We start from the raw sequence: 26,446 nt of genomic DNA on the forward strand, positions 1-26,446 counted from the left end.
GCTCAAAACCAACCTCCTTCTTGGAGTATTTTTGTGTGGAGGCAGTATTCCTACCTTTCTAGGCTTACCCTGGAGGACACAGTGGGAGCACCGAGTCTTCTCCCATTCTCAGAATGAAGCTCAATGGCCATTGATCTCTAGACCTGAAGCTCCCAGTGAGTCAGGCCATTCTGCACAGTTTCTCGCCTTCCTGCTTCTTAGTGTTCCATAAGTCATACTGCTTTCTGGGAAGTGAAGAGGTGGCTGAGGCACAGGGATCCACTTGCCCTGAGTTCTACTGTATCTTTGACCAAGTACAGCATGCTCATAAGCAGTTCTAAAAAGTTTCTTGGATTCAGCCTATGTCAGAGACCTCAGATCAGGACCTATTCAAAGAACTAGGTCTGTCCTTTCACTTCCCCCAAGCATCAGATCTACCACTCCCCCTGAGCCTGCTGCCTCATATTTACACCAGCCTCCTCTGAGAATGAAGACTAAAGCTAGAAGTGTTAACCCTTACATTTCCTCTCTCCTCTGCATGCACAAATGAAAAGGCAGGATATTTGAATGCTCAGAAATGTGCAAGAAATTTTAATACTACATGAGTGTGAGTTTGTCTATATATGCATGTATTTTTAGTGCAAGTATGTATATTTACAATTGAAGGGATATTTTGTGCAATATGAAAGTGTGCTGATATATCATGTAAATTGTGTGTGTCTGACAGGTATGTGCATCAGGGACTGGATTTGCATGTGAGTGTGAGCATGTGTATGAATAAGCATGTCTGTGTACAAAAGTATGAATAGTCATTTGCTATCAATATGCATAATTAGTGTGCTACCATCATACTGTGCATTCAAGGTCACTAAGTGTGCAGGTTTTGTGAAGGCACATGCCCAGCTACATACCTGATGTGTGAGGTTGAACATCATGTGTATACATATTAGTATGCCTAGTTAATGAATGTGGGGTTCATAAGGATGTGCAGCATTTCTTGGTGCATCAGGGTTTACTGAGGTAGCAATTGTTCCAAGGCCCCTCAAATCTGAGTGGGTCATTATACAAACAGGCAACGGCAATTCCAATGGAGATCATGCCACAGTCAGTTCTGAAAATTTGTGAGGCTGGAAGGCTCTCTTTGCTCAGTCTGAACAGTTGAAGCTTATATAGAGCTTTCTCTGTCTCAATCACCAAATAGGGTCCTGTTGGTATTAAAATATTTAATTTTTGTCAACACTTTCTGATTTCATTTAAATCTCATGATTGATTAGATGTCTAAAAATTTGATAAAGGAGTATTTAAAACCCTTATTTGAAAAAGGGGCAAAGCAGTCAGACTTCAGAATATGCAGCTCACAAAATACAAAACCCAACATACATCTAAAGAGAGAAAAATATACAAAAACTACCAAGGTTATCAGCTTTACATTAATGTTTTTGTGGTAGGATTGTGATCATCATAGTCACAAAGTTAATGATACATTTTCATATATCAGCCTACAAAATCTGGAATACAATTGTTCTTGCTAGAGAGTCCAGGTTACAGGGAATAGTCAAGATTTTATTATTTTAGAGATCTGGATGGCATTGGTCATAGAAATTTTTGGTTTATCTCTGGTTGCAAATTATTTTTCTGTAGTTGTTTTTGACTTCTATTTATGAAATCCTCAGTATAATGAAAGCAGAACCAAGTTCAGGTCCTTTTACTTTCTTTCTTTCTTCCTCATTTCTTTTAGAGTGACTTTTCCCCCAAAACAGAATGTGACCTCTTGAGTAAGACCTGCATTTCCTCATCTGACCCTTCCCCTCTTTCAAATGGAACAGTGACTCCAAGCAGACATGACATTCAGGCTCTTTGGAAAGTACTTCTCAGTTCAAGCACACTGCTTTTCAAGTTCAGTAGGGAAAGGCAGGCTAAAAAAGAGTGTGTAGTAGAAAGGTCAATCTTCCTGATTGGCCCTTCTAGAAGCCCCTCATCATTTGAGTCTTTCCAAAGCTGGTACCTCTGCAAGATGCTTTGGGGACTAGGAATCTGACTCACAGCCCTGTGCTGAAGCCCAGTCTCCATTGGGATGTACAAGGAATTCTGAGAAGTATTGAGAGTCCCAGTAAAGGTTGGTTACAATAAACTTAAAGTCTCTTCAGTCTGTAATTGTAGGGTTACAAGAGCAGGACAAGAAGGATATTTAGAAAAGACGTTTCAATGAAAGAATAGGTTGTTGAGGATGTTAACATGAGAATTCTGGAACACTTCAATAAATATATGTAGAAACCTGGGCCGCAGCCTCGGAGTTCTTATATCCTCACTTTTTTTGACCTCCATCTGCAAAATACATTAGTCAATCATGTATGGACATGGCATGGACCTTGCCAAAGCTTAGAGATACTTTTTGAGCATCTTTTCATTTAACAACAGCATCCATTTTTCTAGTTCTTTTATTCATCCCATGTTATTCCACATAATCCATTACTTACATATGTATATCAATTTACATATGATATACAACATTAAGTTTATTATATTACATAGACTTATATAATATAGGTATTATGTACAAAGAATTAAATATAACATGTATGTATGTGTGTGTGTATATATAGATATATATCCTTCAATCTTCTTTTCTCTTAAAATCCTTCATATAAAATTAGTACTTATAGTCCATCATTCCAGTCATACTAATATAAATAACCTTGATATCTATTTTTCTATCACAACTACCATACAAAATGTTATACTTTGGTATCCCTGTACCACTGAGCAACTGCTAGAAATAATAACACAAAATATCAGGTTGTTACTGCTGCAAGTTCATGGTAACCAACCTCATGTGGGTTTTCAAAATACCTCACAATATGTTTGCATTTATCTTTCTTTATTGAGGAGGGACACAATAATATACTGACCTCCCTGGATGAGTGTACTTGTCCCCTAAGCTAAAGGAAGGATATTTTGTTGCTTCTGTGTCTCATCAGGAAGTAGAATTCCCAGGTCTGATATAGAAGATTAAGCCTCCTCAGTTTTGATCTGTGCATGTGTAAAATGAGATGATTTTTGCTTGCCTCATTTCTTCTTACTTGCCTAAGTATGGTGCCCTCATCATCATTTTCTCCACCATCTAGGCTGAGTTACCACATTTATGTAGGGAAACCAAATCTGGTTAGAGGGGAAATATCTAGGTCTATGCTCTGCCTTTCACTAATTTCAAAGAGAATCTTGTTGATGTCAACATTGTAGTGAAGGTCTTAGTCATTGCCAGCAAACAAAAGTAAAATTTACATGTCCTGATTAGACAGTTATCCTCTTCCCCAACCCCTCCAAATTTATATGTTGATGCCCTAAGCCTCAGTTCCTCAGAGTATGACCTTACTTAGGGTCACTGCAGATATAATTAGTTAAATTAAAAAGAGGTCATACTGGAGTATAGTGAGATCCTAATCCAACATTCTTTATACAAGAATCCAAGTTCTTGTATAAAGGGGAAATTTGATCACAGATATACACACACATGTGGATGTCATGTGGACAAGGCAGAGATCAAGATGATGCATCTATAAGCCAAGGTTTCCAGCAAACCACCAGAAGGTAAGTGAGAGGTGTAAAACAGATTCTCTATCACAGCTGACAATAGGAGCCAAATGTGCAGATACCTTGACAGTGGGCTTCTAGCCTCTAGAACTGTGACACAAAAAATTCTGGTTGTTAAATACACTGCTTGTAATACTCTATTATGGTAGTCCTAACAAACTAATTCCATTTTGTCATGTAACATAACATATTCACAGTTTCCAAATTAAGTCATGAATCTCTGAAAGGCTGTTATTCTATCTACCACAGGCCCTGATTTTTAAAGTGAAAAGTGAGCATCAGGGAGCTAAGGTAGAAGCCAGTCTGAAAGACTTCAGTTAATGTGGAAGCTACTTCTTGATGTTTTTCACCACTGCAAGGACCAAAACTCTGGTTATGGAATATTGTATAAAAGAGTCACAGTCTATGCCAGATGTGGTGGCTCATGCCTGTAATCCCAACACTTTGGAAGGCCAAGGCATTGGAGCCCAGGAGACCATCCTGGGCAATATAGTAAGACACTTGATCTGTGCCAAGATGACTGAATAGGAACAGCTCCAGCCTCCAGCTCCCAGTGTGAGTGACACAGCAGATGGGTGATTTCTGCATTTCCAACTGAAGTATCGGGTTCATCTCACTGGGGTGTGTTGGACAGTGGGGGCAGGACAGTGGGTGCAGCCCATTGAGAGCCAAAGCAGGGCAGGCATCGCCTCACCCAGGAAGTGCAAGGGGGAAGGGAATTCCCTTTCCTAGCCAAGGGAAACTGTGACACACAACACCTGGAAAATCGGATCACTCCCACTCTAATACTGCATTTTACCAAGGGTCTTAGTAAATGGCACAGCAGGAGATTATATCCCGCGCCTGGCTCAGAGGGTCCCATGCCCACAAAGCCTCCCTCATTGCTAGCACAGCAGTCTGAGATCTAACAGCAGGGCAGCAGCGAGGCTGGGGGAGGGGTGCCTGCCATTACTGAGGCTTAAGTAGGTAAACAAAGTGGCCGGGAAGCTCCAACTGGGTGGAGCCCACCGAAGCTCAAGGAGGCCTGCCTGCCTCTGTAGACTCCACCTCTGGGGACAGGACATAGCCAAATAAAAGACAACAGAAACCTCTGCAGATGTAAATGTCCATGTCTGACAGCTTTGAAGAGAATAGTGGTTTTCCCAGCATGGAGTTTGAGATCTGAGACCGGACAAATTGTCTGCTCAAGTGGGTCCCTGACCCCCAAGTAGCCTAACTGGGAGACATCCCTCACTAGGGGCACACTGATATGTCACACTTCACACGGCTGGGCACACCTCTAAGAGGAAGCTTCAAGAGGAACAATCAGAGAGCAACATTTGCTGTTCAGCAATGTTCACTCTTCTGCAGCTTCTGCTGCTGATACTCAGGCAAACAGGGTCTGCAGTGGATCTCAAGCAAACTCCAACAGAGCTGCAGCTAGGGGTCCTGACTGTTAGAAGGAAAACTAACAAACATAAAGGACATCCACACCAAAACACACCAAAACCCCGTCTGTATGTCACTAACATCAAAGACTGAAGGTAGATAAAACCACAAAGAGGGGAAAAAGCAGTACAGAAAAGCTGGAAATTCTAAAAATCAGAGTACCTCTCTCCCTCCAAAGGAATGCAGCTCCTTGCCAGCAATGGAACAAAGCTGGACAGAGAATGACTTTGACGAGTTGAGAGAAGAAGACTTCAGACAATCAAACTTCTCCAAGCTAAAGGAGGAACTACAAACCCAGTGCAAAGAAACTAAAAACCTTGAAAAAAGATTTGACGAATGGCTAACTAGAATAACCAATGTAGAGAAGTCCATAAACAAACTGATAGAGATGAAAACTATAACACGAGAACTATGTGACAAATGCGCAAGCTTCAGTAACCAACTTGATCAACTGGAAGAAAGGGTATCAGTGATTGAAGATCAAATGAATGAAATGAAGCAAGAAGAGAAGTTTAGAGAAAAGAGAGTAAAAAGAAATGAACAAAGCCTCCAAGAAATATAGAACTATGTGAAAAGACCAAATCTATGTCTGATTGGTGTACCTGAAAGTGACAGGGAGAATGGAACCAAGTTGGAAAACACTCTGCAGGATATTATCCAGGAGAACTCCCCCAACCTAGCAAGGCAGGCCAACATTCAAATTCAGGAAGAACAGAGAACGCCACAAAGATACTCCTCAAGAAGAGCAACTCCAAGACATATAATTGTCAGATTCACCAAAGTGGAAATGAAGGAAAAAATCTTACGGGCAGCCAGAGAGAAAGGTGGGGTTACCCACAAAAGGAAGCTAACAGCGGATCTCTTGGCAGAAACTCTCCAAGCCAGAAGAGAGTGGGGCCCAATATTCAACATTCTTAAAGAAAAGAATTTTAAACCCAGAATTTCATATCCTGCCAAACTAAGCTTCATAAGTGAAGGAGAAATAAAATCCTTTACAGGCAAGCAAATGTTGAAAGAGTTTGTCACCACCAGGACTGCCCTACAAGAACTCTTGAAGGAAGAACTAAACATCAAATGGAAAAACCAGTACCAGTCACTGCAAAACCATGCCAAAATGTAAAGACCATCAATGCTAGGAAGAAACTGTTTCAACTAACAAGCAAAATAACCAGCTAACATCATAATGACAGGATCAAGTTCACACATAACAATATCAACCTTAAATGTAAATGGGCTAAATGCTCCAATTAAAAGACACAGGCTGGCAAATTGGATGAAGAGTCAAGACCCATCAATTTGCTGTAGCCAGGAGACCCATCTCACGTGCAGAGACACACATAGGCTCAAAATAAAGGGACGAAGGAAGATCTACCAAGCAGATGGAAAACAAAAAAAGCAGGGGTTGCAATCCAAGTCTCTGATAAAACAGACTTTAAACCATCAAAAATGGTCCCATTTACATAATGGTAAAGGGATCAATTCAACAAGAAGAGCTAAATATCTTAAATATATATGCACCCAATACATGAGCACCCAGATTCATAAAGCAAGTCTTTAGAAACTTACAAAGAGACTTAGACTCCACACAATAACCATGGGAGACTGTAACATCCCACTGTCAACATTAGACAGATCAATGAGACAAAAAGTTAACAAGGATATCCAGGAGTTGAACTCAACTCTGCACCAAGCAGACCTAATAGACATCTACAGAACTTTCCACCCCAAATCGACAGAATATACGTTCCTCTCAGCACCACATCACACTTATTCCAAAATTGACCACATAGTTGGAAGTAAAGCACTCCTCAGCAAATGTGAAAGAACAGGAACTATAACAAACTGTCTCTCAGACCACAGTGCAATCAAACTAAGGATCAAGAAACTCAATCAAAACCACTCAACTACATGGAAACAGAACAACCTGCTCCTGAATGACTACTGGGTACATAACAAAATGAAGGCAGAAATAAAGATGTTTTTAGAAACCAATGAGAACAAAGATACAACATACCAGAATCTCTGGGACACATTTAAAGCAGTGTGTAGAGGGAAACTGATAGCACTAAATGCCCACAAGAGAAAGCAGGAAAGATCTAAAATTGACACCCTAACATCACAATTAAAAGAACTAGAGAAGCAAAAGCAAACACATTCAAAAGCTAGCAGAAGGCAAGAAATAACTAAGATCAGAGCAGAACTGAAGGAGATAGAGACACAAAAAACCCTTCAAAAAACCAATGAATCCAGTAGCTGGTTTTTTGAAAAGATCAACAAAATTGATAGACCACTAGCAAGACTAATAAAGAAGAAAAGAGAGAAGAATGAAATAGACGCAATAAAAAATGCTAAAGGGGATATCACTACCGACCCCACAGAAATACAAACTACCATCACAGAATACTATAAACACCTCTACACAAATAAACTAGAAAACCTAGAGGAAATGGATAAATTCCTTGACACATACACTCTCCCAAGACTAAACCAGGAAGAAGTGGAATCCCCGAATAGACCAATAACAGGCTCTGAAATTGAGGCAATATTAATAGCCTACCAATCAAAAAAAGTCCAGGACCAGACGGATTCACAGCCAAATTCTACCAGAGGTACCAGGAGGAGCTGGTACCATTCCTTCTGAAATTATTCCAATCAATAAAAAAAGAGAGAATCCTCCCTAACTCATTTTATGAGGCCAACATCATCCTGATACCAAAGCCTGACAGAGACACAACAAAAAAGAGAATTTTAGACCAATAGCCCTGATGAACATCGATGCAAAAATCCTCAATAAAATACTAGCAAACCGAATCCAGTAGCACATCAAAAATCTTATCCACCATGATCAAGTGGGCTTCATCCCTGGGATGCAAGGCTGGTTAAACATATATTCAAGTCAATAAACGTAATCCATCACATTAACAGAACCAAAGACAAAAATCACATGATTATCTCAATAGATGCAGAAAAGGCCTTCGACAAAATTCAACAGCCCTTCATGCTAAACACCCTCAATAAACTAGATATTGATGGGACATATCTCAAAATAATAAGAGCTATTTATGACAAACCCACAGCCAATATCATACTGAATGGGCAAAAACCAGAAACATTCCCTTTGAAAACTGGCACAAGACAGGGTGCCCTCTCTCACCACTCCTATTCAACATAGTGTTAGACGTTCTGGCCAGGGCAATCAGGCATGAGAAAGAAATAAAGGGTATTCAATTAGGAAAAGAGAAAGTCAAATTGTCCCTGTTTGCAGATGACATGATTGTATATTTAGAAAACCCCAACATCTCAGCCCAAAATCTCCTTAAGCTGATAAGCAACTTCAGCAAAGTCTCAGGTTACAAAACCAATGTACAAAAGACACTAGCATTGTTATACCCTAATAATAGACAAACCGAGAGCCAAATCATGAGTGAACTCCCATTCACAATTGCTTCAAAGAGAATAAAATACCTAGGATTCCAACTTACAAGGGATGTGAAGGACCTCTTCAAGGAGAACTACAAACCACTGCTCAACAAAATAAAAGAGGACACAAACAAATGGAAGAACATTCCATGCCCATGGGTAGGAAGAATCAACATCGTAAAAATGGCCATACTGCCCAAGGTAATTTATAGATTAAATGCCATCCCCATTAAGCTACCAATGACTTTCTTCACAGAATTAGAAAAGACTACTTTAAAGTTCATATGAAACCAAAAAAGAGCCTGCAGTGCCAAGACAGTCCTAAGCCAAAAGAACAAAGCTGTAGGCATCATACCACCTGACTTCAAACTATGCTACAAGCCTACAGTAACCAAAACAGCATGGTACCGGTACCAAACAGATATAGACCAATGGAACAGAATAGAGCCCTCAGAAATAATACCAGACATCCACAACCATCTTATCTGACAAACCTGACAAAAACAAGAAACGGGGAAAGGATTCCCTATCTAGTAAATGGTGCTGGGAAAACTGGCTAGCCATATGTAGAAAGCTGAAACTGGATCACTTCTTTACACCTTACACAAAAATTAATTCAAGATGGATTAGAGACTTAAATGTTAGACCTAAAACCATAAAAACCCTAAAAGGAAACCTAGGCAATAACACTCAGGACATAGGTATGGCAAGGATTTCATTTCTAAAACACCGAAAGCAATATCAACAAAAGCCAAACTTGACAAATGGGATCTAATTAAACTAAAGAGCTTCTGTACAGCAAAAGAAACTACCATCAGAGTGAACAGGCAGCCTACAGAATGGGAGAAAATGTTTGCAATCTACTCATCTGACAAAGGGCTAATATCCAGAACCTACAAAGAACTCAAACAAATTTATAAGAAAAAATCAAACAACCCCGTCAAAAAGTGGGCAAAGGATGTAAACAGACACTTCTCAAAAGAAGACATTTATGCAGGTAACAGACACATGAAAAAATGCTCATCATTACTCACCATCAGAGAAATGCAAATCAAAACCACAATGAGATACCATCTCACACCAGTTAGAATGGCAATCATTAAAAAGTCAGGAAACAACAGGTGCTGGAGAGGATGTAGAGAAATAGGAACAATTTTACAGTGTTGGTGGGACTGTAAACTAGTTCAACCATTGTGGAAGACAGTGTGGTGATTCCTCAAGGATCTAGAACCAGAAATACCATTTGACCCAACCATCCCATTACTGGGTCTATACACAAAGGATTATAAATCATTCTGCTATAAAGACACATGCACACATATGTTTACTGCGGCACTATTCACAATAGCAAAGACTTGGAACCAACTCAAATGTCCATCAATGACAGACTGGATTAAGAAAACGTGGCACATGGCCGGGCGCCGTGGCTCACGCCTGTAATCCCAGCACTTTGGGAGGCCGAGGCGGGCGGATCACAAGGTCAGGAGATCGAGACCACGGTGAAACCCCGTCTCTACTAAAAATACAAAAAATTAGCCGGGCGCGGTTGTGGGCGCCTGTAGTCCCAGCTACTCGGGAGGCTGAGGCAGGAGAATGGCGTGAACCCGGGAGGCGGAGCTTGCAGTGAGCCGAGATCCCGCCACTGCACCACTCCAGCCTGGGTGACAGAGCAAGACTCTGTCTCAAAAAAAAAAAAAAAAAAAAAAAAAAAAGAAAACGGGGCACAAATACACCATGGAATACTATGCAGCCATAAAAAAGGATGAGTTCATGTCCTTAGTAGGGACATGGATGCAGCTGGAAACAGTCATTCTCAGCAAACTATCACAAGAATAGAAAACCAAATACCGCATGTTCTCACTCATAGGTGGGAATTGAACAATGAGAACACTTGGACACAGGAAGGGGAACATCACACACTGGGGTCTGTTGTGGGGGGGGGAGGGATAGCATTAGGAGATATACCTAATGTAAATGATGAGTTAATGGGTGCAGCACACCAACGTGGCACATGTATACATATGTAACAAACCTGCACATTGTGCACATGTACCCTAGAACTTTAAGTTTAATAAAAAAGAAAATAAAAAAAGTCATACTCTAGATTCCTGAAGCTGATATAGAGAAATTGGGATTACATCGTGGCTCAATGAATTTAGCCTTGAAGGTATTGATTTAAGGATATATTCACAGCTCTAAAAGGATTAAGTACACGTATCAACAAACTATCAAACTCATGCTAACTTTTGGCCATTCTTACCTGGGAAAACAGATGGCATTTCTCACTCTCTAGGTTATCTTATAGGCATCCAGAAAGCATTCCAGCTATTCGCTTGCCTCTTTCCACCATTAGACTGTACCTTTTCTGCAGTTCTTGACTTTATGAGTTTCATCATCATTATTATGTAGCACTGTGCCTAGCTTAATATATAGAATAGATATTGTTAAAATTAACCATGAAAAAATAGGATGCATCATTTTAAATCAGTGCTTCTCAAAATATCCATGGTAAATCCATTTTGATTTTGGTTTTTGATTTTTCCAGTTCACCTTGGATCAATATAATTTTATTGTTCTGACTTTGTATATAAAATTATGTGCTTCAGTACTACTGAGAAGTTGAATTGCTATAAACATCTTCAAACACTTTCCATTTTGGAACTTACCTCAGCACAGATAGGTAACAGACAGTTGCCAAACCAGCACTGGTTCATAGACCTCACTTTCAATAGCACACTACTAAATCAGTCCCTTCTTTAGATTCTCTCCTTGACATTTTGTTCTGGAACTGAAATCTTGCCATTGATATGACTATTATTCTTCCTCATTTAAAATATACTATACAATTATTTCCTTATGGAAACAGAAAGACAACATTGAATGTACAAGAGAGAAGACAGAAAAGAGAGACAGTGAGAATCAGCATGTACTTTGCAGCTAGAATAATGTGGCTTCAGATTTTGACTGTGCCCACTTACTTTCTATCTGAGCTTGATAGAGTTACATAAACCCTTTGTGCCTCCATGTATTTTTAAAAATTAAGAATAATAATAAATATAATACAAACCAACATTTGTTGAATGTTTACATTGTTTCAGGCTCCGGGTAACGTCTTACATACATGAAGTTCCTTAATCGCTGTAACTCTATGAAATAAGTAATATTCTCATCCAGAGATTGTATGCTAGAACAGTCAGTATTAAATACATTAGAAATCTCATCCCGGATTACACAGATAGTGAGTAGCACAGCCCGGACTTAAACCCAGAGATATAAGACATCTAAGCTTTTGCTTTCAGTATATTTACACATAGAGTGAATTCTAGGAGTAATGAGATAATACAGTATATCATACATCAGTTACTGAGGTTCATAGATGGTATTGTAGCTATCACTTGTACTGTTGATGCTGTGATTGCTGCAGCTACCACCTTCACCTTTAAAGGGGAAAGTGAAGAAGACAGAAAGGGGATAAAGAAATAAACACAATCTTCTTCACCATTATACTTGTTTCTGAGGCCAGTCTTTATGTTCTTAAAGCACCAAAGATAGCAGCTGTGAAGAATTTATTTGTAAAACATAGATTGTGATTTAGAATACGTCATTGCCTAACTTTCAAGCATCCTAAATAGGTGAAAACACCCAAGACCTAAAAATCCTCAAGGAGTCTTGTTTATGCCTTGAGAATATTGGTCACTTAACACTGATTCTAGGACCTCTTTCCCCACGTTGGAGAAGGTAGCGCTAGGCCGAGTCTCTTAACAACATGAGGAATAGCTCTGCTCCAGATTCAGGGCTGTGACAGTGTTGGCAAACACTTAAGTCCCTCCAGACATGGCAGAGCTCAAGTTTCTCCACAAAGTCAAGAAAATATAAATAATATTTGATAGTTATATTATTTTTAAATGTCTGAAATGCACTTTTGTTTTTGTGCAATTAAGAAAAGGATAATAGAATTTATTTTTATGAATCTATCTAAGCACCTATCTAAAGAAGTTCAATAAGTCTTCATGTACATGAAAGCAGCGTTTAAATGGAAATACTCTTTTCTTGCCCAGAAAATCTTTCTGAACTAATCTTCCAAACATCTAAAGTAGTCACTGGTTAGAGTAATAAATAGTGACACTGAAGTCTCAAAGAATCTAGTGTGTTAGGTTTCAACATTCAAAGTACAAGTACTTTGAGAAAGTCATTTTGACCACATAAACAAATACACATAGCTCAATGTATATGTGCATCTCTGTTATTTCCAACTCTTATACTTATTTTGCCTTCAAACAAAACTAATCATGATTCTTTAAGCCCCTACTCTGAGTGTCTTCACCATCTGTTTGCCTAACCCATTTAACCTCTTTTCTAAGGTACAGAAGACATCTGTTCAGCTGAGACTTGGCCAACAAGCAAATTAACTATTTTGTATCTTGATATCTTCATCTGGAATCAGTGCATAACACTCTATCTCATAGGACGCCATAATTATCAGATGAGAGAACATGTAAAAGGATCTAGCACTGTGTCTTTTATTTAGTGGATAGTCTATAAACAGAAGTTGTCTTATTCTCTATTATTCAATGTTCTTGAATACCCATAGTTGCATAGTTCTATTAAATTTATGATTAATTTCATGAAAATTCTAGATGCTAAGTAATATTACTTTCACTTTCAAAATAAAGAAACTGCAGCTAAGAAATATAAAGAGAATACTCAGTATTCACATAGCTGTTGCATGGAAGAGCTAAACCTTACCCTTAGTCTTTTGATCTTATGTTATACAACATGGTTCGTGGCCCTGCTCACTTGTATACATTTATATTCTTAATTCTACAACTGGATCATCTTTCTCATTCATATTTTATTTAATAATATATTCTTCCCTGGTGTTTTCTTATTATTTCATGAGTACAGTTTGTTTCTTTCCTACTAAGCCCATGGAAGCCACTGCTAATTCTTGATCTAGAATATTAAATTAAATTAACTTAAGGAAGTTGAATTTAAAACACATAAAACTTATGGCCTATGTCTATTCAAAAGTTTTATTTAAAAATGGAATTTGTAATAATCTCTGCCTTTAGCTGTTATATGCTGTCTTAAATGTAGAGTTACAGAACAGTACAATGAATAGTTCTTGTAGATACCACCCTTTCTATATTAGACAATGGACAATTTGGCACAGGAAAAAAAGTATTCTCTATGAGCAGAGAGATCTTTCTTTGCCCAATTAAAGTCACACAGAAAATGTAAATAAATAAATGAATCTTTATTTTTCATAATTATAATTGAGCTTTAAGAATAGCTGCTTCTCTCAAACAGGCAGACTCTAACCTTCTGCTGTAATCTTGGTTTCAACAAACATCTGGAAGATCTTCCTTTGTATTTCTTTGGTTTTCACAGTATAGACTATGTGGTTTAGCACAGGGGGTACAACAAGGTATGCATTTGCCATGAGGGCATGAGTCAGGGGTGACAGGTGCTTTCCAAAGCGATGAATGACAGACACCCCAATGAGTGGCACATAGAAGATGAGTACAGCACAGATGTGTGAAACACAGGTGTTGAGTGCCTTCAGTCAACCCTCCCTTGAGGCAATAGCCATTACTGTTTGAAGTATAAACACATAGGAGAGGAGGATGGAGAGGGAGTCAGAACCCTTGGTGAAGATGACAGCGATGAGGCCATAGAGACCGTTGACGCGGGTGCTGGCACAGGCAAGGTGCATAACGTCTTGGTGGAGGCAGAAGGAGTGGGAGAGGATGTTGGAGTGGTAGAAGGGGAGCCTCTTGATGAGGAAAGGCACAGGGAAGACAACACAGACTGCCCTTGACAAAATGACTAACCCTGTTTTGCAGACCACACCATTGGTTAGAATGGTGCTGTACCTGAGAGGGGTCTAGATTGCCGCAACCTGATCAAAGGCCATTGCCACCAGAATGCCAGACTCAATGGCTGAGAAGGTGTGGATGAAGTACATCTGAACAACACAGGCATCAAAGGCAATGGACTTGTAGTTAAACAAGAATACGCCTAGCATAGAGGGCAAAGTACAGATGGCAAGCCCCATGTCTGCCAAAGCCAGCATGCACAGAAAGTGGTACATAGGATATGTAGAGATGATTCAGACGTGATGGTAGAGATTATGATGCTATTGCCAAAGAGGGCAATAACATATACAGCACCCAGCGGAAATGTCATCTGGTAATACTTTTGCTCAAGCCCTGGAATTCCAGTGAAGACAAAGTAAAGGTGTTGGAAGTGGGAGTAGTTATTATCTGCATGGTGCCCATGTGAGATAGTCATGGGAAAGGAACTCATGGGATCCTGATGAATGGCTTCCAAAAATACAGTGACAAAGATAAATGATACATTAGACTCTGAATTCCTTGAGAGTGGAGCCATTTTTTTCCCCACATAACTGTGTATTTCAGGGGGTAGGGGAGGCAAAATTTAAGAGGCGACAGAATCCCTAAAATCATTACTCCAAGGTGCATCCTGTTGAGTAAGGTTCTACTGACCTAAGGGAAAATGACTCACCCAAGATTAAGTAAGTCATATTCAGCTTCAAGCAGACACTGTAGCACCAACCCATGTAGTAAAATATATTCTGCCTCTCCTGCTACTTTTTTCCTTGTTTCTAATCAATGTCTTATAAGCTATTGAGTCAGAAGCTGAGGACATAATAATTTAGCCACTATGAATATAACTGAGTCAAGATGAAATATGAATAGTTTGATTATCTACAAAAAATGCCACTCCCATTCATCACACTTCTTATATCCAGGGCTTTTACGAAGGCAATATATCTTGTGCCGAGGGCAGGGGTGGAAATACCCCTTGCACGCACCTAGCTTCTCTATGCATTCTCCTCCTTTGTTTCCCCAGAGCCTCAGAATCATTCTCAACCCAAGAACTACAGACACTTTACTCATTTAAAATTAAAAATGTTTGCCATTTCTAAATTAGTGAAATCTTAATATATGAGGAAGCATATTTCACTTGGTAAAGCAACAACAGCAATTGTTGGATAGACTAACCCATTCTGTACAAGAGAAAGTAAGATACCCAGGACTCAATGGAAGACTTTTTCAGGATCAGGATTATCTGGCAATCTCTCGTTGCTAAGGCACAGTGATCATGTTACACCCTGATTTTCTGGATTATGGAGGCCTCCATGGAGATCTGGAAGGCACGTTCATATTGCCAGGACCAGTACCTATACTAACTACCAAAGACCCTTTGATGGGGTCATTTGACTTTGGACATGGTTGACAATGGTAGAATATACTCCCATTGAAAACCCATTAACCTTAAGACTCTCATCAGTTATCTTTATTGATTGATTGGAATCAGGTTGACTAAGAGGCAATGTAGTGTTAAGAGCATGGACTCTAGATCCACACATCCTGTATTCGGATCCCAGCTCCCCCTGATCCTCAGTAAAGCCCCTACATATATAATGAGTGGGCAATAATAATATCTACTTCATAGGATCAGTGTGAGAATTAAAATTTAAAAGCCCTAGAAATAAAATGTGTTCTTTTATTATGATTATTTTGAACTAAAGGTTTTGTTGTTCATGTATACTCAGTATTAATATTGAATTCTTTTTTTTCTATTTTTGTTTGAATCTTTTGACCAGATTTTCTGCAGCAGAGGTAAAAACTAAGAGATTCTCCTCTATCACAAATAATCACATTTAATTCTGTATCCCTTGCATTTTTGAAATAATTTACTCTCTGCTTTACAACTATTAAGCATCCCACCTCCAGGCTATTGTACATTTCTGATTGACCCATTCTCATGATAAACTAAAAAGCATATTATAACTGTTTTTAACATCTCCAAAAATACCCTTTGAAAGATTTCTTATCAAGTTTCCTCCAAGCTTAGCCAGATTATTTTATCTATTTATATAACATAGCAATTTACTTCCATTTCTTTTATAAAAGACAGCTGAGTTAGTTCAAGTATGTGGCCTATGAGATTGCCAATAAACATTTTTATCCACTCAAATAACTGTTGTTTTGGTTTTCTTATGTCTTAGTGATTTTTTGAGAAAGAAAGCTCTTACTAATTTTGTCAAATAATTGTAATAAAGAGGAGGAATGAGGGAAAATTCTGAGAAGTGAGAAAATGGGAAAAGAAGAAAATAAGGTGGGAGGAAGGAAGGAGAGAAAAGAAACTAAAGGATAAAAACAAAAATTCAAAGAATGGCAGAGGTAAAAATTGAACTATTTCACATTTTAAGAAAACCTAAAACCTAGATAAAGAAAATAACTTGCCCTTAGTCAACAACATGTTGGTAGAAAAAAAAGAAGATAAAAAAAAATGGGCAGGGGTGAAGGGAACTGCATAGCCTTTTTGAGGAGAATTACAACTGTTATGGGAGCTTGGGTGCTCCATTAGAGAAAACAAAAAATTGCATCTTTTGGTCTTGCATGAGTCCTCAGACTTTATTATTTACCTGTATTGCCCAGGATCTAGAAAACAGGTAGAATTCAAATCTATCTTATGAAGATAAGGCTCTTGGACCCTAAGTTCTGCCTTTGACAATTTTTCCTGGCTTGACACTCTACTATATATACTGCCACATTTCTGGGAAAACGGGCTGTGTAAGTGTTCTGTATTTGCTCTCTAGGCTCCCACAACTTATGTGGACCCATTATAGACACTAGATTGAAGGAGCAGGTGGAAAATTAAACAAATTATAAAATCTCTTTATTATGTGAGTAGCAGCAAACAAAGAACCAAAAATAACCCTTTCACTTGCTATAAGTGTTAGAAAAACTTTCAGGTTTCCAGGCATTCTAGGACATTGTGAATAATAGTACAAGGTTGAGACTGGTCTTAAAAGAATAATTTTACCCTTCATTTTACTACTATGTAAGATGGGCAGGGTGGACCTTAAGAAACAGAAATAAAAACCCTCCTGATGTAAAGATTAATTGTAACCATCTTTCACCTGAGAGTAGAGCCACAAATTTCTTCCTTTAGGGGGAACATTCCTACACGCCAATTATTTCAAGTTCTAGATAAAAGGATTTTTTTAAAAGACCCAATACCTAACCAGTCTAGAAGTATGCACGCCGTATTCTATAGCTGACATTTACCTTCTGCCTACATCCGTTCCAGTCACAGAAAGCTTCCTACCTTCAAAGGCAATGCATTTACTATAGAGGATCTGATTTCTATCTACCTCTTAGAAAAGGGTTATCTTTACACCATTAGGATAAATAAGTTGTGACTTCATATCTTTCCCTTAAAGCAGATGTGAATGAGAAAAAAGACAAGGCACAGAACTTGAGTGCTTGGATAGGGGAATGAAGAACAAGGAAGATAAGGAGAAACGGAAAGGAGTACTTGGGAGCCAGTTAGAGATTTCAGGAATGATGTCAGAACATGTTCTGTCAACAGACCAACCTTATCTTCTGGTTTTACTCTCCAACTCACTTTGTTGCTGAGAGAAGCTTCAGCTAGAAGATGATTCTTAAGCAGCCTGAGGTTTGCCTGGCAAAACCACTGTCACTACCCCATGAGGGCTTTTATGTCCTGAGTTGCTCCAGCATTCCTCCCGTTAGTGTGCCCTAGAGAGTTTCACAGATCCACAAACAGGGTTATTCCCCAGAGCCTTCCAAGGCTAAGAAGGTTTCTCTAGGGCTCAAATCGCCCTTTAGAGTGTCATATCTGGGAAAGAAGATAGTATTGAGGACATTTGAGAAATGTATATGTGTGTGTGAGTGTGTGAGTGTGTGTGGGGGGGCGGGGTGTGGGAAGTTCCAGGAGCTGGTTACTGCACAATCACAGTTTCTCAGGGACATCTTAACCATTTCACTATTTCAATGCCCTGAATAAATGATAGTTATTTTTATTTTTCTCAAAACATAGGAAAACTAACAAAAAAAGAGTTCAAGGAAAAGTTACTCCATGATTTTCTCATCCAAAAATGACTGTATAGTTGAAATGGCTTCCTAATAAATGAATATTTCTGCTATTTTATCTGCATTTTTCAGCCTTCAATATCAACTTAGTCATAAGTCATGCCCTGTGCAAAAGTAAAGTAAGAAGTCTTTCAGGGAAGCATCAATCAATGTCACAATCAATCAAGAGACAACGAATATTCCACAATATTATATTACTTTCAGATGCTACTTTCCCTACCTGCCCTATGAAAAATAATAACAGCAGCAATAATAATAGCAATAACAACATTCTATATTAATTCTACACTTTAGCAGTCACAATATTTATCACATTCATTTTATACTTTAATCATTATAATACACATAAATCCTCATAAACACAAGTAATCCTCCTATGAAGTGGATATGTTATTCTCATCCTCATTGTTCAGCAAAGAAAAGAGGACATTGGAAAATGACCCAGATTCTAGATGTAATTCTAAGAATTAAACTGTAGAAATTGCTTACAATAGAAATAACAGCAGTGGCTTCTCAGTGCACTAGGTATGTTCTGGACTTCCTGGAACTTGAAGGGCACCATGGCTAGGTAAGGAAGAAATGCTCAAATAGAATGAGGCTTATATTCCAAGCTCTGTTATTCATTTATCATTCATCTACACAATAGTCCCAGAGTAATTTAATATTAATGCAAATCACTTCTCTAACATGATAGTCTCTCAAAATATTGAGTTCCATTACACAAAATCTATATCTACATCACATAATCAGTCTTTCAATACTGTTTGAACTAATTAACGTGGAACTGCTCTACTTGCAATGTCTTAACCTCTATATTCCACTGTTAATAATAAACGTTTCACCTTGCAACCCAGTTATGCCCTTATTCATGTTTTTCTTCTGTATCGACCCATAGGGGATCTAAGGAATAGAATCACTCTGATTTTACTCTAGCTGCTCAGCCAATGTTTTATTACTTATCGAGGTGGGTCATTTTATATCACATGGAATCTGATTTTTTTAATCTTAGCTTTCTATCATACGTTGCTAGCGCAAGTATAAAACTGAACAAATGTTATTACATCTTTTTATAAAACATCTTGAAAACTGAAAATGGCTAGAAGATACTGACTGTGCAATATGTTAGATTTTATGGCCCAGAAAAGTTAAGGGAATCTGTCTGTAGCTAATTAATTTGATTTTCCTTGGTTGGATACTTACCTCATTCCTATCAAAAGCAATGTCTAATATTCACCACATATTTGAAATCCCCCAACTCAGTCTTTATCCCATCACATTCCATAGAAAAGCCTTCACTCATTCAAAAGTTTTGTGATGATTGGATCTAATCTCGGGGCCCCTCTCTTATCTACTTACTGAAGTATGTTCCCCCGATCCTTACCTTTCCAGCATTTAAGTAAATTCCCTCTTCTTAGATTGAGTAGAAGTTATGAAGGGGTAGCGTGAGGGAATGTTTTGGGTTGATGGAACACTTGGTATCTGGATTAGGGTGGTGGATAGTCACCAACAGACCCAGGCAACCCCAGATCCATTATCTTACTCTATATTTTTGGCTTATCCTGAATGTCATATGTGTAGGCTAAAACAACTCCATCTTGGATGCTAATCTTCCATGTCGACTTCTGATTAAACCCCATTCTGGGAATGCCTCTAAGATTTCTAATTTTACATTCTTACCATATATCCTGCCCCTAGGCAAATATCTTCTGAAGGATGTGTACTCTTTTCATATGTTATGTAAATCCTGGGTCTGAAGAGTAACAGTCCAGGAATCAACCATCTCAAGATATGGCATCTGTTCTAAAGTCCCTATTAAATCTTTCTTTCTGAGGACATAGATTTGTCAGCTTCTTTTTTTTTTTTTTTTTTGACAGAGTCACCCTCTTTTTCAGCCTCTCAGTTTCCCAGCATTTCATAGTAGGTTTGCATAACCTGCTCACCACAGAACATCATATACCTGGAATTACACTGTATGTCATCTTTTGAACTTGAATTCTTTAACTTAACACGATAATCTGAGATTTATTTATGTTATTGCTGAAGTGTTGCATTGCATGGATGTACCATTTTTCTTATTGTTGAGTTTATAAGGTTTTTAATTTATCATATTTTCTATATAAAACACATTTTTTGTGTATCTATTTTGCAAACATCTCCCTTAGTCTGTGTCTTGCTTTTTCATTCTCTTCAAAGTGTCTATCTTTAAACTTTTTTTTAAAAAGATGATGATATCCAATTTATCTTTTTTAAGCCTTTAGGGGTGTGCTGTTGGAGACTAATTTTAAAACATTTGCATAAAGAGTCATCAAAGATTTTCTCTTGTGTTGTCTTCTAGAGGTTTTAGAGTGTTAGGATTTGTATTTAGGTTTATCATCATTTTCTAGTTGACTTTTGTATAAAGTGTGAAATATAGGTTAACTTTCTTTAAAATATTCAATTGTTTCAGCACAATTTGTTGAACAAGCTGTGCTTTCTCCATAATTTCCTTTTTTCCTTTGTCAAAAATCAACTGACCATATTTCTGGGGCTATTTCTAGATTATGTATTTGGTTTCACCGATCTATGTGTCTCTTTTCCAAAAATCATATTCTCCCGATTATTGTCACTTTGTGGAAGTTCTAGAACTCAAGTACTATAAAACTACCAGCTTGGCTATTTTTTTCAAAAAATCATTTTTATATTAGTGTCACTGACTGAACTTCCAGTACAACATTGTATAAGAGTGGTAAGAGGCTAATAGCCTTGTTTTGTTTCCCTGATATTAGAGAAAAAGCATCTGCTCTTTCATCAAGTATGATGTCAGCTAGAAGACCTTTTGTATATGCCCTTTATAGTGGGATGGAAGTTCCTCCTTGCATTGCTAATTTGCTGAGAGTTTTTTCCATTAATGGATGCTAAGCATGGTAAAGTGCTTGCTTCTCAGTATATGGAGATAAACTGTGATTTTTCATTTCTGGTCTGTTAATAGATTGTATAATATTTGTATGTTGAGCCAGCCTGTATTTCCACGATAACACCAAGTGGTCATATTATATCTTTTAAATATGTTCCTGGATTGGATTTGCTAGTAGTTTGATATGTGTCTATGTCTTGAGTGATATTGTGATATTGATCTGTAGGGGTGTGCGTGTGTGTGTGTGCACGCGTGCGTACGTGTTTTCATGAAATGTCTTTGAATTCTTTTGGTATAAAAGTAACATTATGGGGCCAGGTGTGGTAGCTCATGCCTGTAATCCCAGCACTTTGGGAAGCTGGGGCTGGCGGATCACCTGAGGTCAGGAATTCGAGACCAACCTGGCCAATGTGGTAAAATCCCATCTCCACTAAAAACACAAAAAAATTACCCAGGCTACTGGTGGTGGTGTGTGCCTGTAATCCCAGATACTCAAGAAGCTGAGCATGAGAATTGTTTGAATCCAGGAGGCAAAGGTTGCAGCGAGTTGAGATTGCACCACCGTACTCCAGCCTGGGTGACAGAGCGAGACTCCATCTCAATAATAATAATAATAATAGGTCGGTGCAAAAGTAATTGTGGTTTTTGCCATTAAAAGTAATGGAATTTGTCCCATTTATTTAACTTGTTGAATTTGGGAACATAGAATTGTTTGTAGTATTGCTATCTGTTTAATAAATCTGTTAAACAAATATCTCTATAGAGATATTCCCTCTTTTATTTCTAATATTAATACTTTATGCTTTTGCATTTTGTCAGTCTGGTTAGGCGAATGTGGTAGACAGATTTTAAAATACTTCACCAAGTGTTACACTCATTATGATTTTATGTTACATAATATAAAGGTGATTATCCAGGAAAGTTTAATCACTTGAGGAAAAAAGAAAAAAAAAAACAGAGAGATACTTTTTTTCCTGCCAGTAGAAGAAGAGGAAGTCAGAGATGTTTGAAGTATATGAAGAATTTAATATGCCATTTATGGTTTTGAAGATGGGAGAGACCATATTTACAGGAACTGAGCAGCTTCTATGGTGTGAAAGTGACCTCCAGCCAACTGCCAATAATAAACAAGGACCTATAAAGGAAAGGAACTGAATTCTGCCAACAAACTGAAGGAGCTTGGAAATGGTTTCTTCCCAAAGAGTCTCAGGTCAAAGTCCAGCCCAGCTGCCACCTGGATTTTTCGCTCTAAGACCCTGAGCAAAGAACCTGTTTGAGGCACTCAGACCTCTGACCTGCAGAACTTCAGTTAATACTGGATATGTTTTAAGCTACTATGTTTCTGATAATTTGTTACACAGTATTATTGAAAACTCATATGAGGAATGTCAATTCTGTTGATCTTCTAAAAAAGGTTTTGGTTTATTGATTTTCTTTGCTGTTTTTCTGTTTCAATTTCAATATTTTCTTCTCTGATCTTTATTAATTCCTGCTTTCTGATTACTCTGTTTTTTGTTTGTTTGTTTGTTCATTTGTTTCTTTTTTTGAGACAGAGTTTTGCTCTTCTCGCCCAGGCTGGAGGGCAATGGCACACCATCTCTGCTCACTGCAACCTCTGCCTCCCGGGTTCAAGCGATTCTTGTACCTCAGCCTCCCGAGTAGTTGGGTCTACAGGTGCATGCCACCACACCTGGCTATTTTTTTATTATTATTATTTTTAGCATAGATGGGGTTTCACTATGTTGGCCAGGCTGGTCTCGAACTCCTGACCTCATGATCTGCCTGTCTCAGCCTGTCAAAGTGCTGGGATTACAGGCATGAGCCACTGCCGCCGGCCTGCTTTGGTTTTAATTTGTTTTTACTTTCTAATTCGTTAAGATTGAAGCTTAAAATATGAATTTAAGACTTTTTTTTCTATTCCCATCTAAGGCCTCAATGCCATAAATTTTCCTCTCAGCACTGCTTTATTGAGGTACCACAAATTTTGATATACAGACTTCTTATTTTCATTAATTTTAATATTTTCTAATTTACTTTAATTATATGTAATATTTTTTAAAATATTTGGGTATGTTAGATATCTTTCTATGATTTCTAATTTAATTCCTGTATGTTAGGGGAAAATAACACTGAAAAGAAAGACTAGAAGGGTTTTTTAATTCATTTTAACACATAAAATGGCATTGTTTTAATCATCTTCTAAGTATTTTGATCAATATAACGATTTATTAGTCTATAAATATTATCATTTCAACTATATGTGAAAATAAGTCCCTGTCCTTAGCAGAAATCATATTTTTCACAATTTCACTGTGATCTGAATTTATACTTATCTCTAATTGTCCAGCATAGGTGATAAAGTATTTATTAATTATCCGAATATCAGATGTTCTATTAATGAAGAGGAAAGGAGATATATCTAAAAGTAACTTCTTTTGCCCCAAGAAGATTAAGGTGTGCCAGTGTTAGAGTCATACAGGATTGAGAAAGACAACAAAATGTGTAGAAAACAGGAGTATCCCCATTTGAAAGAGCTTCAGGGGAGGCATCACAATATGATGACACCATGTTTTAGTTAGGGCAGGAGGTGAAAGGCCCATAAGGACAGAGAAAAAAACAGCAAAAATTGTTAACTGAGAAGCAGTGGGGTTTCAGAGGATAGAGTGGGAATATTTGGAGAGAGGAAACAAAGATGAGATTATAGAAGGACAATAATGTAAAGATGAAATGGTGATGCAGTTAATATAAATCAACAGAGTTTGATTGGAGGCTTAATACAAAGATCGTGGTACATGGTGATTTTAGCTGATAAAATATTGCTAGACAATGAATAACCAAAGTCCTGGGGTGGATAGGTACACTTAAGTCTTTTTTAAAGTAAGTTTCAACATAATGTGGTGGTTGTTAGGATTGTCATCATCCTGAAGAGAATCTGCAGCAATCCCAGGGATTGTTCAAGACATTTGAAACACAAGTCTCAGTAAGTGACAAGAGATATTCTGAGATCTAAATTTATTAAGTGAGGATCTAAATACAGTATGAGGCCTAAATGAGTATGAAAGTTTGCACAGGAGAAAGCAGCAGGAAGTGAGATCCTATTGCTTTGCTCTGCTGCGTGGATTTGAGGAAATATAGTGAGGAACAAGAAGAGAAAAGGATGTCTTCACTCTCTAACTTATATTAACAGTCATAGTAACAGGAATAACTCTTCATAAAAATCACCACGATCTTTTCTCCTTGACTGAAAAAGTGACCCTCTTTTTTATCCCATAAGACAGGCTCCAGTTTCCATCATTTCACTGCAGCACATTGTTTTATATATTTTCTTTTTGTGATTATCTCTGCTATATTATGTATTTGCAAGTATCTGAACATGAGGCACGCAACCCCTAGAAGAAGATATCTGTTTTTCACTTCAGGAAGCACCAAATTATTACATATATTTTGTAGATATTAGACCAAAGTCTACTTGACCCACAGAGTTCCATTCAACACATCCAAAAACACGTCATCATGTTCCCATACCCCCCATTCTTGAATTAGGGAGAGATGAGAAAAATAGTATTTCCATAAAGGAGATAAGAAATAGTTAAAACTCTCAAAAAAATAGAGTATGTTACCATATAATTGTCTTTGAATACAATCTGTAGATATTCATAAAATGAAAATACTATGAGGTTTTATGTAGAAGTTAGATGCTTCTCAGAAAAAGTGAGAAATAAACGGGTTTGGTGGAAGTATAGAATTAGTATATGAGTTAATATAAACATTGTAGGAGAGTTTTATTATTTCTATGTAGGCACAAACGCAAGTATAAGATTTATTCATCTGAAGTCAGGTGAGGTCATTAGTATTACTGGGTTAGGATCCATGTAGGGAAAAATGAAAGAGAATTTCAAGATAGAGAGTGGCAATAGACAGTTGGTGATCTTGAATGCCAAAGCAAGCGTGTTTTATTACAGAAATAGATAGCAGACATGGATATGAACTGATAGGTTACAATCGCGTTAGAGAGAACTAATTTGACTGTACAAAAAAACCCTGATATAATTCTACTTTTAAAATTCTTTTTGCATCTACTTGTTCCTTTACATCATCAATCCAAAAGGCCAAGACCAAATACTCATCATCTACTATATGCACAATTACATTAAACTTCTGTGTCTGTGTTGCTAGTCTCTGCCCTGCCAATCCAGTTTACTCTCGGTTGTTATATCCATCTTTCCGGGACATATCTGTCATCATTTATCCATAAATCCTAAACAGCAACTGAGCTACAACTATATTAAAGGCACTGTGCTAGGTATATTGGTAAATACAAAATGATAATAATAATTAATAAAACACCATGAGATGGAATAATGTCAGCAAGATGGCAGAGTAGAAAGCTCCAAGCCCTCCTTTTCCCACAGAAACACTGAGATAACAACAATATGTGAGTGAGAATGCCTCTGTGAGAACTGTAGAAACAAGTTGAAAACTACAGAACTCAGGCCAATGTAAAATCAAGAAAGAATTTTAGCAAAAGGGGTAGACAAATTTGTGGCATTAGCCCTCTTGTTTGTACTCCTCTATCTACCCAGAATAGCATGTAACTGGGAAGAATCCTCCCATCCATAGTCTTCTTCCTTGTGATGGAAACAAAAGACTGTTCAATTATCTGGTTTGTCTAGAGGCTCCTATGGTGACTAGTGACCAGTTTCTGTCTCACCTGACTTGCAGCACAGACTGATCAGTGGCAGAGTTTGCAAGCATTTGGAAACATAAGTAAGCACTGTAACACATTAGAGCTGCAATTCTGTAGGCAGATAGCAGGGAGAACAAGAGATCAGAAAAGGAGATATTCTAGAACCTCTAGTCTGGCTGATTGGTGAAGATCTTTTTCTGCAAAAAGTCAGCATAAAAGATGGGAAAAGGAAGTTATTATTTCAAAAGCTCAAATCCCTGCAAAAGATTACAAGGCATACAACGAAAGAGGAAAGCATAACCCAATCAAAGAAACAAAATCAATAAACTGCCTGATGAAAAATTTAAAACAACTGTCATGAGTATGCTCAATGAGCTAAAAATATATATATATAGACAACTAAACAAAATAAAAAAGTGATACTTGAACAAAATAGAATATCAACAAAGAAATATAAACTACCAAAAAAAAAAAAGAACAAAACAGATACTATAACCAAATTTAAAAAGTTCCTAG

At 37.8% G+C, this 26,446-nt stretch overlaps 1 protein-coding gene and 1 pseudogene across 1 annotated transcript in view; both read right to left on the reverse strand.

Annotated features, from left to right (window-relative positions):
- MMP26 (matrix metallopeptidase 26) overlaps positions 1 to 26,446 on the reverse strand; it is a 294,924-nt gene that overhangs the window by 152,857 nt on the left and 115,621 nt on the right. The gene's annotated exons all lie outside the window — the stretch shown is intronic.
- LOC112605913 lies at positions 13,736 to 14,811 on the reverse strand (annotated as a pseudogene).

The sequence above is a fragment of the Theropithecus gelada genome, chromosome 14 (assembly GCF_003255815.1).
Source record: "Theropithecus gelada isolate Dixy chromosome 14, Tgel_1.0, whole genome shotgun sequence".
Taxonomy (NCBI): Eukaryota; Metazoa; Chordata; class Mammalia; order Primates; family Cercopithecidae; genus Theropithecus; species Theropithecus gelada.